This window comes from Callospermophilus lateralis, chromosome 13, assembly GCF_048772815.1.
Source record: "Callospermophilus lateralis isolate mCalLat2 chromosome 13, mCalLat2.hap1, whole genome shotgun sequence".
NCBI lineage: Eukaryota > Metazoa > Chordata > Mammalia > Rodentia > Sciuridae > Callospermophilus > Callospermophilus lateralis.
Genome location: NC_135317.1, coordinates 104,657,841 through 104,671,755, shown reverse-complemented (window position 1 = coordinate 104,671,755; position 13,915 = coordinate 104,657,841). Strand labels below are relative to the sequence as shown.

Sequence of the window (13,915 nt, the reverse complement as noted above, 5' to 3'; positions counted from 1 at the left end):
TACTAAAAAAAGCATTCTATAAAGGGGTAATTATAATGTTGCACATCCTAAGCCACAGTTAAAATTAATAAATACCGTCCATTCTCCCCTTTAGTCCTCACGATAATAATTATGGGGTTGGGGAGGCAAGTATCTTACAAAACTTAGTAAGTAAGAAAATTCAGACAAAAAGCTGTCAGCTGATTTGTCCAAGTAAACAGGTAAGGGGGGGGGGGGACAACAGCCTCCAGAACTCACATCCAGGGCTCTGTCATTTAAGACAAATTACTTCAGAATACTCAGCAGTGACCTCAGAAGAGCCCTCAGGAGCACCTGTGTTTCTCTCACTTACTACCCTGTGGGCGTGTGTGGACCCCGTCTCTCAGTGCACTCTTTCCTGCCGTGTCCCAGATTTCACGGCTCCCTGTCTATGCACAACACATACATCTTTCCCCTGTTTCCCCTCCCTTTTCCGGACTATGACTATACTAGGCCTACCTTATGGCCAAAGTATAAAACAGACATGATAGAAACGAATTCCCAGCCTAGAAAGCACCCCATTCTGTCATACTAGAAAGCAGCATCAGGCCTGGGGGTGTAGTGCAGTAGTAGAGCACTTGCCCCGCAGGCACAAGGCCTGGTTCACTCCCCAGCACTGCTAAAACATTGCATTCTGATTTTAAATTTAAATTTAAATAAATAATCCCAGAAAGAAAAAAAAACACAACTAAATTATTTATTGCCCAGAAATCTAACAAAAGAGAAATAGAGAGAACTTCTACCTTGGCTTCGCAGACTTTCTTGCACATCCTTTAAATCAGAAGGGCTTCTGAGGCATTTTATCTCCAAGGATAATTTTATATTTTCTGAAGCTCTTTTTTATGAATACAAATAGCACCCCCGCTGACCAGCCTTTGGCACTGAACCTACCTTCTTGCAGACCAGTGCTCTGGACCTCTTGGTATGCCCACTGGGGAGGGGCTAGAGCACCAGGCCCAGAGCTCAGGATCATGCGCTCTGCCACTACTACCCGTGTGACCTGGACCAAGCCACAGCCTTTCCCAAGCCGTGTTCCCTCCACAGCATGGCGGCCCAGTACCTCCCGCCTCACAGAGCTTCACGTTGACTTAACCAGTGGCTTCCATGATTCCCATGGGTCTGCCCTTATCCCTGGAGCAGCCCCATGCTCAGCATAAGAGGACAGCTTCCAAAATCTCAGACCACAATCCTCAGAAGAGAGAAAAAGAACTTCTAGAGCTTTTCCAGGTATCCAAAGGTCTGTTTATCCCTCCCTCCTGGTCATGTGCCACCTAGCTAGTGACTGCATTTCCCAGCCTCCTTTGCACTAATAGGATCACATGGCCCCAGTCTTGCAAAGGGAAGGTGAATAGAAATAAGGTATGTAACATAGCCCTTGCTTTCTCTTCTGTGTGAGCTACATCATGGTCATGGCAGCAATCCAGTGTTAATCATGCAGAAAAGGACAAAGTCCTGAAAAATGAAAGAGCAACCCAAATAGAAGGAACAAGGTTCCTGAACAGCCCAGGTTGCAAAGTGACTTTATGGCCCTAGACTAGTCAAGCTGTTGCATGACAGAAGGAACTTTTATCTTATTTGAGCCATTGTATTTAGGGGGTCTCTTTGTTACATCAGCTCAGCTTTTACACACACACACACACACACACACACACACACTGAAGTCTCCAGTGAATCTCTCCTTGCATCTTATATCCATCCCCAGTAGCTTTGGTGTCTCCTCCTAAGGCAATCACTTGCAAGGGAGCTGGGACTCACCTTAGACCAAAACACCTATGCTTGGAGCTGAGGATGGGGTCAGCTGTCTCAGAGAGATCACCCTCAGTCCAGCTAATGTCAAATCCACTTACTCTCCCAACTCCATTGTCCCCTTTCATTCATTCATATTTGCATGTCAGAACTCCAGCTCTGGTCAAAATCCACCTTTCCAGCTTCTTCAAACCTCCCTCTGAGCATCTGCCCTTAGATAGAAGAAAAGCACTCAGCACCCTAACTGGTCACTCCTGGACTCCAGTCTACCCTGCTGCCCCAAATCCTGCCAGGTTCCCCTAATCCCTTCATTCCCAGGTCTCTCTCCTCTCCCCACACACCTATACCACTCCCCCCACCCCACTCTCTGAGGGGCAGACAGCAACAGTTAACAGAGAACATCAAGAGATTTCCACCTCCACATCTCTGGGTCCACCTGCTGCTGTGCCCATACACTCCTGTTAGTAAGCACAGGCTACCTGTGTCCCCAAGCCCCACCCCTGCACTTGGGCTATGGATCTCGTCCTTCCACACTTCCAAGAACTTTGCTCAGATAATTGTCCCCTCAAGCAGACTGCCCCCTTTCTACTGGATCATTCTCTAACTCTGAGAACAGATCCCTTCACTCAACATCTTATATGTCAGAGGGCTGAGCTCTACTTTAAAACTTAGAAAGAGCATTCTGGAGAATGAATTACAGGGGAACAAGTAGAAATAAGGACTTTAGTGAAAAGGCTACTAGAGAATAGTTCCAGAACTATCAAACTGGAACATACTGACCACTCTTAGACTGGACTCTCTGGAAGCTGGAGAACTGTGGCAGAATCAGGAAGACTAGAGAGACCACACAGCCAAATGCAATCCATAAACTTGACTCCATTCTCAGGAAAAACATAACTAAAAGAGTTGTATGTGGCTCAACATAAAGAATCAATTAAGGTAAAACATTACATGTCCCCTTTCTCCTGGATCATTCTCTAACTCTGAAGGATAAAAATCATAGAATCATCTCAATAGACAGAGAACACGCTTTTAAAAAATTTAACACCTTTTTCTGACTAAAAGAAAACAAACTCCCAACAAACTAAGTGTAGAAGGAATTTAACTCAAATACCAAAGGCCATATTCAGACAGCCCATGGGAGAGTACGCAATGGTGCGGAGCTGAAAGCTATCCCTCTAACCTAGGGAACAGGACAAGGTGCCCACTCTTGCCACTTCTATTCAGCGCAGCAGTGGGAAGAAAGATGCCAGAAAAAAATCAAAAGGGAAAAAAAAGGAGCTAGAGAGTAAAGAGAACCTAAGTTTGTGAGTGGAAAACACAAGGTGCCAATTTGGTCACTGACTGCCATAAAGTTGAGTAACTGCAACAAGATGACAAGGGCAGGCAGAACGTAGGTGTGATACATGGAGGGAATGTTGGCAGAGGAAAGAGTTCACAGAGAAGTCCAAGGCCAAAGGAAGGCATCAGAGTTGCCAAGCTGGGTTTAGCCTCAGCCAAAACCCGGAGGTGAAGAGGTGAACTGCAAGCACCTTCCTGCAGAGGGCACTGTCAATCTGAGTCTAGGCACCACGTTGGGTGTCACAGAAGAGTGGGAGCTGACGATTCAGACCTCCGTTCTTGTGTCCCATGAAAATCAAGCAAGCAAATTTTATTGTAGGTGAAATAAGTAAGGCTCAAATAAGCACACTCTCAAGACAGAGTACATGTCTCCAAGCAGGGAACGACCATTAAAGTTTTCTGCTTCCAAACTGATAACTGTCTGGTGTTCACCAGGAGAACCAGAGTCCACCTTCTGCAGCCTTTGCCTGTCAGATGTGTAAAAAAAAAAAGGCAATTCAGAGAAACTCTGTGCCCTGCTGTGCTATTGGTTCATGCTTCACTGCTCATTATTAAACTACTGCCTAACAGTGAGACACTCTTCCTGGATTAGAGAGATAGAAAAGAAAAACAATCTAAAATTCTCACGGAACCACAAAACACTGCAAAGAGCCAAGGCAATCTTGAGAAAGAAGGAAACTGTAGATATCACACTTCCTGGTTTAAAATGATACTATGACACTCTAGTAATTAAAACAATGTGGTGCTGGCATAAAGGCAGACATAGAGACCAACAGAACAGGATGCAGTTCCCAAAACAAACCCACAAACACACGGTCGTCTGATAAGAGTGCCAAGCATATACAACAGGAGAGAGTCTCTTTAATAAATACGGCCAAGAAACTGGAAATCCTCATGCAAAAGAATGCCTTTATCTTACACCATACACAAACATCGACTAAAACAGGTTAAATAATTAAATGCAAACATGGGTTAGAAGACTTAATATTGCTAAAATATCCACACTTCCCAAAGCAATCTACGTGCAAACAGCCAACTTCTCATTATATCCTTCTTGACATTGGTCTTGGCAATGAAATTTGGGCTATGACACTGTATTAGCCAACTTTGGCATCACTGTAACCAAAATACCTGAAAAGAATAAGTTAGAGGAGGACACATTTATCTGAGGTTCATGATTTCAGAGGTCTCAGTCCATAGATGGCTGACTCCATTGCTCTGGGCCCAAAGCGAAACAGCAAACATGGGGAAAGGACCCAGCAGAGGAGCTGCTCAGCTCGTGGTGGGGTCAGGAAGCACAGGTGGGAAGGGTCACAGGGAAGATGCACCTCCAGGACAGCCCCCAGTGATCACCTCCTCAGCCCTGCCCCACCTGTCTACAGGTACCACCAGTCAGCCCATTCAAACTCGGATGGGTTCATCAGGTGACGGCTCTCACAGACCAGTCATCTCACCTCGGAGCACTCCTGCACGAACAGGAGCTTTTAGGAAACACCTCACTTCCAAACCATAACAGGTTCCAAAAGAACAGGCAGCAAAAGCAAAACCAGACAAGTGGAATCCCACCACACTACACGTCTTGCATACTGCAAAGAAAAGGCAGTCTGTGGGAGGGAGAAAGACCGCGAACCACGTATCTGAGAAGAGGTCAGAAGCCAAAAACCAAATAACTGATTCTAAAATTGGCAAAGGACGTAACATTCTCCAAATAAAACACACAAATGACCAAGAGGTAAAGGTGCTCAGCACCAGTAATTGTTAGGTAAAACCATTGAAACCACAAGGATTTAACACCCCACACCTGACAGGATAGCTATTATCATAAACAAAGCTAACACACACCAGGAAGGACGTGAAGACGGCCATGATCTTGGTAGGAATACAAAATGGTGAGTTATTATGGAAAACAGTGTGAAAAGTCCTCAAAAAATCAAAAGTATAATGGTATATGATGCACCAGGATCACTTTGGGGTGTACATGTAGCAAAACTGAAACCAGGGTCTCACACCTCCACTCTCCCCTTCCTTGTAGCATTGTTCACAATAGCTAAATATGGTGAACAAATGCCCATCAACAGATGAATGGTTAAGGAAAATGTGAAATATACACACCATAGAACATTATTAAGCCTGAAAAAAGGAAATTCTGCCTTAAGTAGGACATGGATGAGCTTGGAGAAGATTATGCTATGCAAAACCGGCTAGTCGCACACAGACACAGCATGATTCTACTTACATAAATTATCTAACATGGTTGAATTCATAGAAGCAGAGAGAAGGGCAGTTGGCAGGGGCTGAGAGTGGGAGGGAATGGAGAGTTGACAGACTCTTTCAAAATGAAAGGTGAAAAAGCTCAGGAGATCAGCTATAGAACACAGCAGGTAACTAATAATACAGTATTGTGTGCTTGAACAATAAGATGGAAGATCTCCTGTTATGTATTCTTACACACACACACACACCCGCCCCCAACACACACACACAGAGGAAACTTTTAAAGGTGATGAATATGTTCATTACCTTTCTTGTTCATTACCTTTGTGGTTTCATGTTTATATTCAGTCCTAATAGACTCATCAAATTGTGTACTTTAAATGTGCCCAGGTATTTTTGTATATCAGTCATACTTCAATAAAGCTGTTTCTAAAAAAAAAAAAAAAAAAAAAAAAAAAAAAAAAAAAAAAAAAAAAAGGTGAGGGTGCTGGTAAATGTTTAAGACTGGCTCAGAGTGCAGGCAGCCAACCAGACCATTTGCCAATTTTCATTGTGTAAATTTTCTGACGGTGACCAAAGTCTCTTGATGTTCTCAAACTCAGAGTTGGAAGAGGTGTATACATTCTCTCACTACAAGCCAACTCCAGCACACCACTAGGACGCTTTGGACATTCTGCATTTTGTGGAGGAATTTTAAAGTAGACTATATGTTGGACTATATATTAAATTTATATAGACTTTCTTACATGGAGTGTGGAACTGATAATATGATTGGCAGGGCATGTGCCCTTGCTTGTGAGACCCATGCTGAAGCCCATGTTTCCAGATTATTTTCAGATGGTTTGGCAAGAGCCAACGGGGTCGGGGGAGAGCGGTGGGGGGCAGAGCATGGGGGTGGTGGTGGGGAGAGCATGTGTGGGTGGTAACCTCTTTGATACATTGTTGTTCCTTAATGAAACAGGTTCTTCAACAGTTTCAACTGTCTCTTTATATTTTGCAAAAGAAAAAAAAATTAATTTGTTACCAACAGATTAACATCTGGATCTGAGGCTTCTGTTGAGCCTAAAGCCTTGTGATATTGGCAACATTTCTCTAAACGAAATCCACAGGTGCTGCTTCCAGTCAGACTTTATCGGACCCACTTCTGGCCTTCCTGTAGACGTTTGCAATTTGTGACTCCTGGTTCAGAAACTTCTAGAGGGCCGTGTGGGAAAATGTCCCCAGACACAAGACCTAAGACGGTCTGCAATGCTAGGTTCCCAGCCTGGGTGCAGAGAACAGGAATGCGGGGTACCTCCACTGCGGTCCTCCTGTTCCTCTGGACTGAGTGGATGTCTGAAGGTCGTCTTAGGCTTTCCCAGACACACCTCACCAGCTCCCTCTGCTGACCCAAGCTGAAGGATGATCCCGCTGGAACTCCTTGTGACTCCTCAGTTTTAGACTCACACTCAGGGAGTCGGGGAAACGCCAGCCGTGGAACAACCTGATTGGAGCCTCTTGGTGCAGGTCACCTAAATTGCTCTATCTTTTTCGACCGCACCTGATGCTCCAAGAGGCCAAGTTAGGAGTCAGGGTGAGAAGTTTGTGCCCAGTTGGTTGGGCCGGCGGGGTGGGGCGGGGGTGGGGGCTGTCTGGCGCCCCCTGCCGGCGCCCGAGGCACAGCGCGCCTGCCTCCCGGGCCCTGTGCCTGGGACCGCAGGAGACGCCGGTCCCTCCAATCCCAAGGCCGCTTTCACCGTCGCCCAGCCCTCCAGGACCGCGCAGGCCCGAGCTCCGGTCCCTACCAACTTTTGAGAGCGAACGCTTCCTGCTGTCACCAGCCTGAGAGGCCAGTCGCTGTGCTTTTAGGCAGAGAGGGCTGTGATCAAAGTCAGCCTGAGGTTTACTCTTAGGACAAGTAATTTGGGTTTCAGGGAGAGGGGGGCAGAGAGAGGCCCTCTCTGGCTGTTCGGCTCGGGCGTCTGCTCCATGTAAGGAGGTAAGTGTCCTGGGGTTTGTTTTCAGGGAAAATGTTTGCAGGAACTGCGCTTGCGGGGGACGCCGTTCTGGCAAAGCCCATTCGCGGAGGAGGCCAGTGACCGGAGCCTCCGGTGCAGGTCACGGCAGCACAGTTAGCAAGTCAGGAAGCCAAGGGAAGTGCTCAGGAGACCAGGGTCACGGTGGGGGTGGGAAGAAGCTGTCCCTGAGAACAACAGAGTCCTGGACTGCCTGAGTCCAGCGTGCCTCGGGTTTCCTCTTGGGAATGACAGCAGAGCCAGGCTCTGGAAACCCAGACACTCCACAGGTGGCGGCTGGGAATCTGCGAGACCACGGGGCACAGGAGGAGAAACGCGGCTGATGAGATCGCAAAGCCCACACGTGATGCCGTGTGCAAACCACCCACGGCTCTCCAGGTCCCAGAAGACGAGGGCTGGGGGGTAGTATGGGGCGCAGGTTCCTGCTGTTCAAAGGTCCAGTTCAAAAAGCAGGACTGCAATCCCCAAAGCCAAAGGCCAAGTGTTTTCTCTGATAAGCAGATGCTGATCCATAGTGGGGGGTGGGGAGAAGGAAGGAACTTTGGATGGTGCAGAGGGGAGTAAGGGGAGGGAGGGGCTGGAAAGGGGAGGACGCAGGACTGGGAGGACATCCTTACCTGTACACACCTGTGATTACAGGCCCCTGTGACTGCACCAGGTCCAGCCGGAGCAAGGGAAGTGGTGCTCCGTTTGTGAACAGTGTCAAAATGCACTCGACTCTCATGTGTAACTAATTAGAACAAATTTTTAAATTTTAAAAATGAATATAAAACAAAAAGCAGGGCTCTTTCTGCCAAAGGACAAGCAGCCTTTGCGCACAGGGTCCCAGCTCTCCAGACCACAGCACTCCCTCCCTTGGAGTTCACCTTTGGTTTTGTTTCTGGTTAGATTTGGGGAACTAATTACCTGGTTTTCAGACACACACACACACACAAAAACCAATCCTTTCAAGCTGGAAAGGAAGAAAGAGAAAAATTCACAAATGTGAAAACTATGGCACAAAGAAATCTGGTGTTCTGTGCAAGGTCCCATCAGCTGGTGAGAGGCAGAAGCAGAAGCAGAAGCAGAGCTCAGACCTCTCTATTTCAGGTTTGTTGGTGACCTTCCCAAACTGATTTAAAGCATATTTTGAAAGGACCGCCCCCACTCAAAATTGTGTAGTTTGTAAATGAGTTAATTTTAAAAGATACAAGTCCCCAATTTTTTGGCCATCAGTACGTTCTCTAGTCAGCCTTTAACAGATTCGTGTTCCTGCCCAGCCCTGTTGTGTCCCAGGCCCGCAAGCCTTCGTACCCAGAGCATGCTGCTGTTACAGGCCTTTCACATGCGTTGTTTGACCGCCATCCTTTCTCCACCCGGCAGTGTCTCCGTGAGGGCCGTCACTGTGGCTTTTTTTGTTGTTTTTGATTTATAAGACTTTGTTGCTTTTATGTAATCACTGAGTCCTACCTGTTTGGGGCCCTACACTTGGGTACCCAGGGCACACATGTTGAATGAATTCATTTGCCACCTGTCTGTTCAGTTCAGTGTATTTCTCACTTTACCAATTCAATAAATGACTACTTTTGCGTGTGTTGTTAATGACAGAGCACAGCAGAGATCTGCCAGTGCCAGACTTTCACCCAAGGGCCTAGCAGTTTCATGCCTGTAATCCCAGCAGCTCAGGAGACTAAGGCAGGAGGATCGTGAGTTCAAAGCCAGCCTCAGCAAAAAGTGAGGCGCTAAGCAACTCAGTGAGACCCTGTCTCTAAATAAAATACAAAATAGGGCTGGGGATGTGGCTCAGTGGTCAAGTGCCCCTGAGTTCAACTCCCCCCCCCCCAAAAAAAAGAAAGTCCAGTTTCTTTTTGGTAGAGGCCATTTACTTCCTGTTAGAAGCTGCTGTTACAAGCCTTTCACAGTGTTTGCCTCCTCTTTTCCAAGTGTGTAGATGAATTTCTTCTGTCTGAGCTGTCTTTTCTAGGGAGAAAGGAGGGAGGGAGAGAGATGATAATGAACACTGAGTAAATGTTTTATGCTAGGCACTTTTGTGTAAATGATATCACCTTGTCTAATACACAGTCCTTTAGCTTAGGTATTTTTCCTACCTTACAAATAATGTAGGTAAGAGTGATTCTGTAGTTTTTAAAGGTTCATGTGTCAAGTCAGCAGCAGAGACAAAGTTCAGACCCATCCTAATGACTTCAAAAGTTCACTCTCCTTGCAGCCTACTTGGTTCTCCCAAATAAACCAAGAGTCTGAAAGAGGAGTACGTTTTGCGACAGATATTGAGCCGGTTATGGAGATCGCAACCTTATGAAGGGCAGAACAACCAATAAATTTGTAACAGGCAACCCCAGGAAGTCCCTCTGATTCTCACTGTGAGTCCATGAATCTGCCAGAACCAGTTGAGTCTAAGGGTCTGTGGGCCCAGGAGCCTTCCTTGCTCTCCATAATACAGAAGAGACATTCAGTGTGTGTGTGCCTGAGCTTCTGATCTGATTAAGAGGCAAGTTCAAGAACCCTAGGGGCAAACTCCCCAGGCCCATGCCAAGTGTCCGCACAAACCTGAGCATAGGGAAAGAGGTCCTGCAAGTCACAGGACCCCTCAGGCTCTCTGACCAACGTCACGTGACTTCCTGGCCTCAGAGAAAGAGACCCATGTGTGGAGTGGACTCTGCCTCTCCTTAGCAGGGCTGCCTTTGCTTAAGCTGAGGAGGATGCCGTGCTTTCCCCCCGGGTTGCTCTGTGGCTCCATGACTATCTGCTCTCTCACCCACTCCCCACTACCAAGCCAGACACCACTGTGGCAAGTGGCACCAGACTACAAAATCACACAGAGGATACATAGCCAGATCCCAACTCAAAAAGTATCCTATCCTCAAAGGCAAAAGCAAATGAGAGTATCTTGTAAAGCAGTTAAATACGTGGAGGTCTCAATGACTGCTTGTGTTGTGTTTTCTGAACTGGCCAAGGAAATCGCAGGGAAAAACAACCCTTGCGACTAAGTCCACTAGACGTGTCGAGAGCCTCATCACGACGGGAACCTGGGTTACTGGAATAACTGGTTACCTGAGTGAGGCGAGACAGCTGCACTGAACCCCGGCCACCCCTGCTCCAGTGTCCCTGACAAGCACAAGCCTCCTCGTTTCCACTTGACCTCGCCTTGGACTCCAGAATGGCCCACATGGCTCTCTAGGGGATTCTGTTCTCCAGTGTGTCCATCAGTCCTGCCTCTGCACAGGGTCAAGGATCCCCACCCAGTCCATAGGAGTGAGACTTGTCTTTCTGCATAATGATCTCCATTCCTATCCGCCCTCCTGCAAATAAAAGGACTTCATTATTCTTGTGGAGGAGAGGTATCCCATTGTGTATATATGCCACACTTTCCATTTGTCAGTTGGTGGACACTTGTTTCCATTTCTTGGCTATCACAATAGTACCCCAAAGAACATGGGAGTGTGGCTGTCTCTTCAAGGTACTGATCTCATTCTCTTTGGATGTATGCCCTGCAGTGGGAGTGCTGGGTCATATGGCAGACTTAGCTTTATTTTTTTTTTAAGAACTGCACACTGTTTTCCATAAAGCTATGCTGGCTGACATTCCCAACAGTGTGCACATTCTCACCAGATGTATTGTCTTTAGTCTTGAAATATATAACTATTTTATACACACACACACACACACACACACACACACACACATATATATATATAAAATACATATATATAGTTAGTTATAGGTGGACATAATACCTTTATTTTATTCTTATGTGGTGCTGAGGATTGAACCCAGTGCCTCACGCATGCTAGGCAAGTGCTCTACCTCTAAGTCACAACCCCAGCCCCTGTCTTTAGTCTTTTTGATATTTAGCCATTCTTTCTCAAGAGTGGGGTGAGGTGATATTGTGATTTTGATTTGCATTTTCCTGAGAGTTAGTGATGTTGAGCATTTGTTCATCTACCTCTTGGTCATTTGTATGTCTTCTTTTGAGAAATGTCTATTTAGGTCTATTGCCCATTTTTAATTGGTTCATTTGGGGGTGTTTTTGCTACTGAGCTTTTGGAGTTCCTTATAGATTCTCTTACACATTCTGGATATCAACCCCTTATCAGATGTACACATTACAGAGGTTTTCTCCCACTCTGCAGGTTGTCTCTGCATTATGTTGATTGTTTCCTTCCACGTGCAGTTTTTAGATTTATGTAATACCATTTGTCTGGTTTTGCTTTCATATCCTGTGCTCTTGGGTCTTGTAAAAAATATCCCTGCCTGAGCCAATGTCTTGAAGCATACCGCACCGCCCCCTGGGATTTTTTTCTAGGAGCCTCATAGCCAGATCTTACTCACACTGAAGTGTTAATCCGTTTTGCACTGATCTCAGTAACTGGTACGGGACGGGGGTCTAGCTTCTCTCTTCTGCATGTGGATCTCTTCATTTCCCCAGCACTATTTGGTGAAAGGACTGTCCTTCCTCCCGTATGTGTTCGTAGCCCCTTGGTTGGCTATAAAATCATGGCTTTGCTTCTAGGCTGCGTATTACCTTCCACATTCTTCCACATGTCCGCTTTCATGTCAATCCCATGCTGTTGATGACCAGTACGTGTTGAAGTCAGGTAGTATTCTATATGCTGCTTGGTTCTTTTGGCTCAAAATGGCTTTGACTTCAGGATTTTGTGTGGTTCCATAGAAATTTAGAATTGCCTTTTTTCTAGCTCTGTGAAGAACACCATTGTTTGGGGCAGTGGCTGGTTGGTTGGTTGGTTTAATTTGGGGTACTGGGGATTGAACCCAGGGCACTTTACCACTGAGCCACATCCGACAGGGTCTCACTACTTAGGGTCTCCCTAAGTTGCTGAGGTTGGCCTTGAACTTGCCATCCTCCTGCTTCAACCTCCCAAGCCACTGGGATTACATGTGTGTGCCACAGTACCTGGAATCATCGGCATTTTAATATGAATTTCATTGAATTTATAAATCACCTTGGGTAGTACGAGCATTTTAAAACTATTGATTCTTCCAATCCTTGAATATCAGATATCTTTCCACTTTTTTATGTCCCCTTCAATTTTTTTCATTAATGTTTTATAATTTTCATCATAGATTTTTCACCTCTTTGGAAAATGTATTCCTAGGTATTTGCTTTCTTTTTGCAGCTATGTACATTGGATGATTTTCTTGATTTCTGTATCAGATAGTCTGTCATTGACATATAGTAACACTAATGATTTTTGTATGTGATTTTATATCTTACAACTTTGGTGAACTCATTTATTAGTTCTAATCATTTTTGGTTGTGTTTTTTAGAGTTTTCTGTATATAAAACCATGTCATCTGGGGCTGGGGTTGTGGCTCAGTGGTAGAGTGCTTGCCTAGCATGTGTGAGGCCCTGGGTTCAATCCTTAGCAGCACATATAAATAAATAAAATAAAGGTCCACTGACAACTAAAATTTTTTTTAAAAAATCAAATTATGCAAACAGTGATAATTTGACATTTTTTCCAACTTGGATTCCCTTTGTTTTTTTTTCTCTGACTGACTGCCCTGGCTAGGACTTCCAGCACTATGTAGAAGAGGATGGTAAAGCAGGCATCCTTGTCTTGCTTCAGATCTTGAAAAGTTTTCATCTTTTCCCCATGCAATATAATGTCAACTGTTGGCTTATTATAAATGGTCTTTATTGTACAGAGGTACATTCCTTATGTGCCTAATTCATTTAGCATTTTTATCATGAAAAGATGTTGAATTTTATTGATCCATTTTCCATAGTCACATTTGAATATAATGAACCATCCTTGCATTCCAGGGATCAATCCCATTTGGTCATGGTGCATAATCTTTTTAATATGTTGTTATATTTGGTTTGCTAGAATTTTATGGAGGATTTTTTGCATATATGGTCATCAAGGATACTGGCCTATAGCTTTTTTTCTTTTTGGGGGGATGGTGGTGGTAGTGGTGGTGGTCATTATTATTGCGTCCTTGTCAGATTTTGGTGTCAGGATAATCCCAGGCTCATCAAATGTCTTTGGAAGAATTCTTTCTTCTTCTATTGTTTTACATCTTTAAATGTTTGGTGGAATTCAGCAGTAAAGCCGGGTACAGTGGCACATGCCTGTCATCCCAGCAGCTCAGGAGGCTGAGGCAGGAGGATCACAAGTTCAAAGTCAGCCTCAGCAATTTAGTGAGGCTCAAAGCAATTTAGAAAAATCCTGTCTCAAATTTTTTTTAAAAAAATGGGTCAGGGATGTACATCAGTGAGCTAAATATCTAGTACCAAAAACATAAAAAATCAGCAGTGAAGCCAACTGGTTGTGGGCTTCTCCTTGATGAGAAGCTTTGTATTACTGATACAATACCAAGTAATGAGTTACTTGGTATTGGTTTGTTCAGGTTTTCTATTTATTCATGTTTCAGTCTTGGTAAGATTTTTACCTAGGAATTTATCCATTTCTTATAGATTATCAAATTTATTGGCACATAGTTGTTCTTAAAAATCACTAATATCTTTGTATTTCTGTGGTGTCGGTTGTAATGTCTCCCTCTCCATCACTGATTTTGAGTCCTTTCTCTGCTCTTCTTAGTTATAGCTGAGGGTTTGT

At 45.0% G+C, this 13,915-nt stretch overlaps 1 protein-coding gene across 6 annotated transcripts in view; it reads left to right on the top strand.

Annotated features, from left to right (window-relative positions):
* The first annotated feature begins 7,091 nt into the window (after positions 1-7,091).
* The window catches only part of Fmo4 (flavin containing dimethylaniline monoxygenase 4), a 32,616-nt gene continuing 25,792 nt past the window's right edge, over positions 7,092-13,915 (top strand). For all 6 annotated transcript variants that reach the window (XR_013155651.1, XM_076872826.2, XM_076872825.2 and 3 more), the window contains exon 1: positions 7,092-7,297. The gene's annotated coding sequence lies outside the window, so the exon portion shown is untranslated. The remainder of the gene's footprint in view (positions 7,298-13,915) is intronic.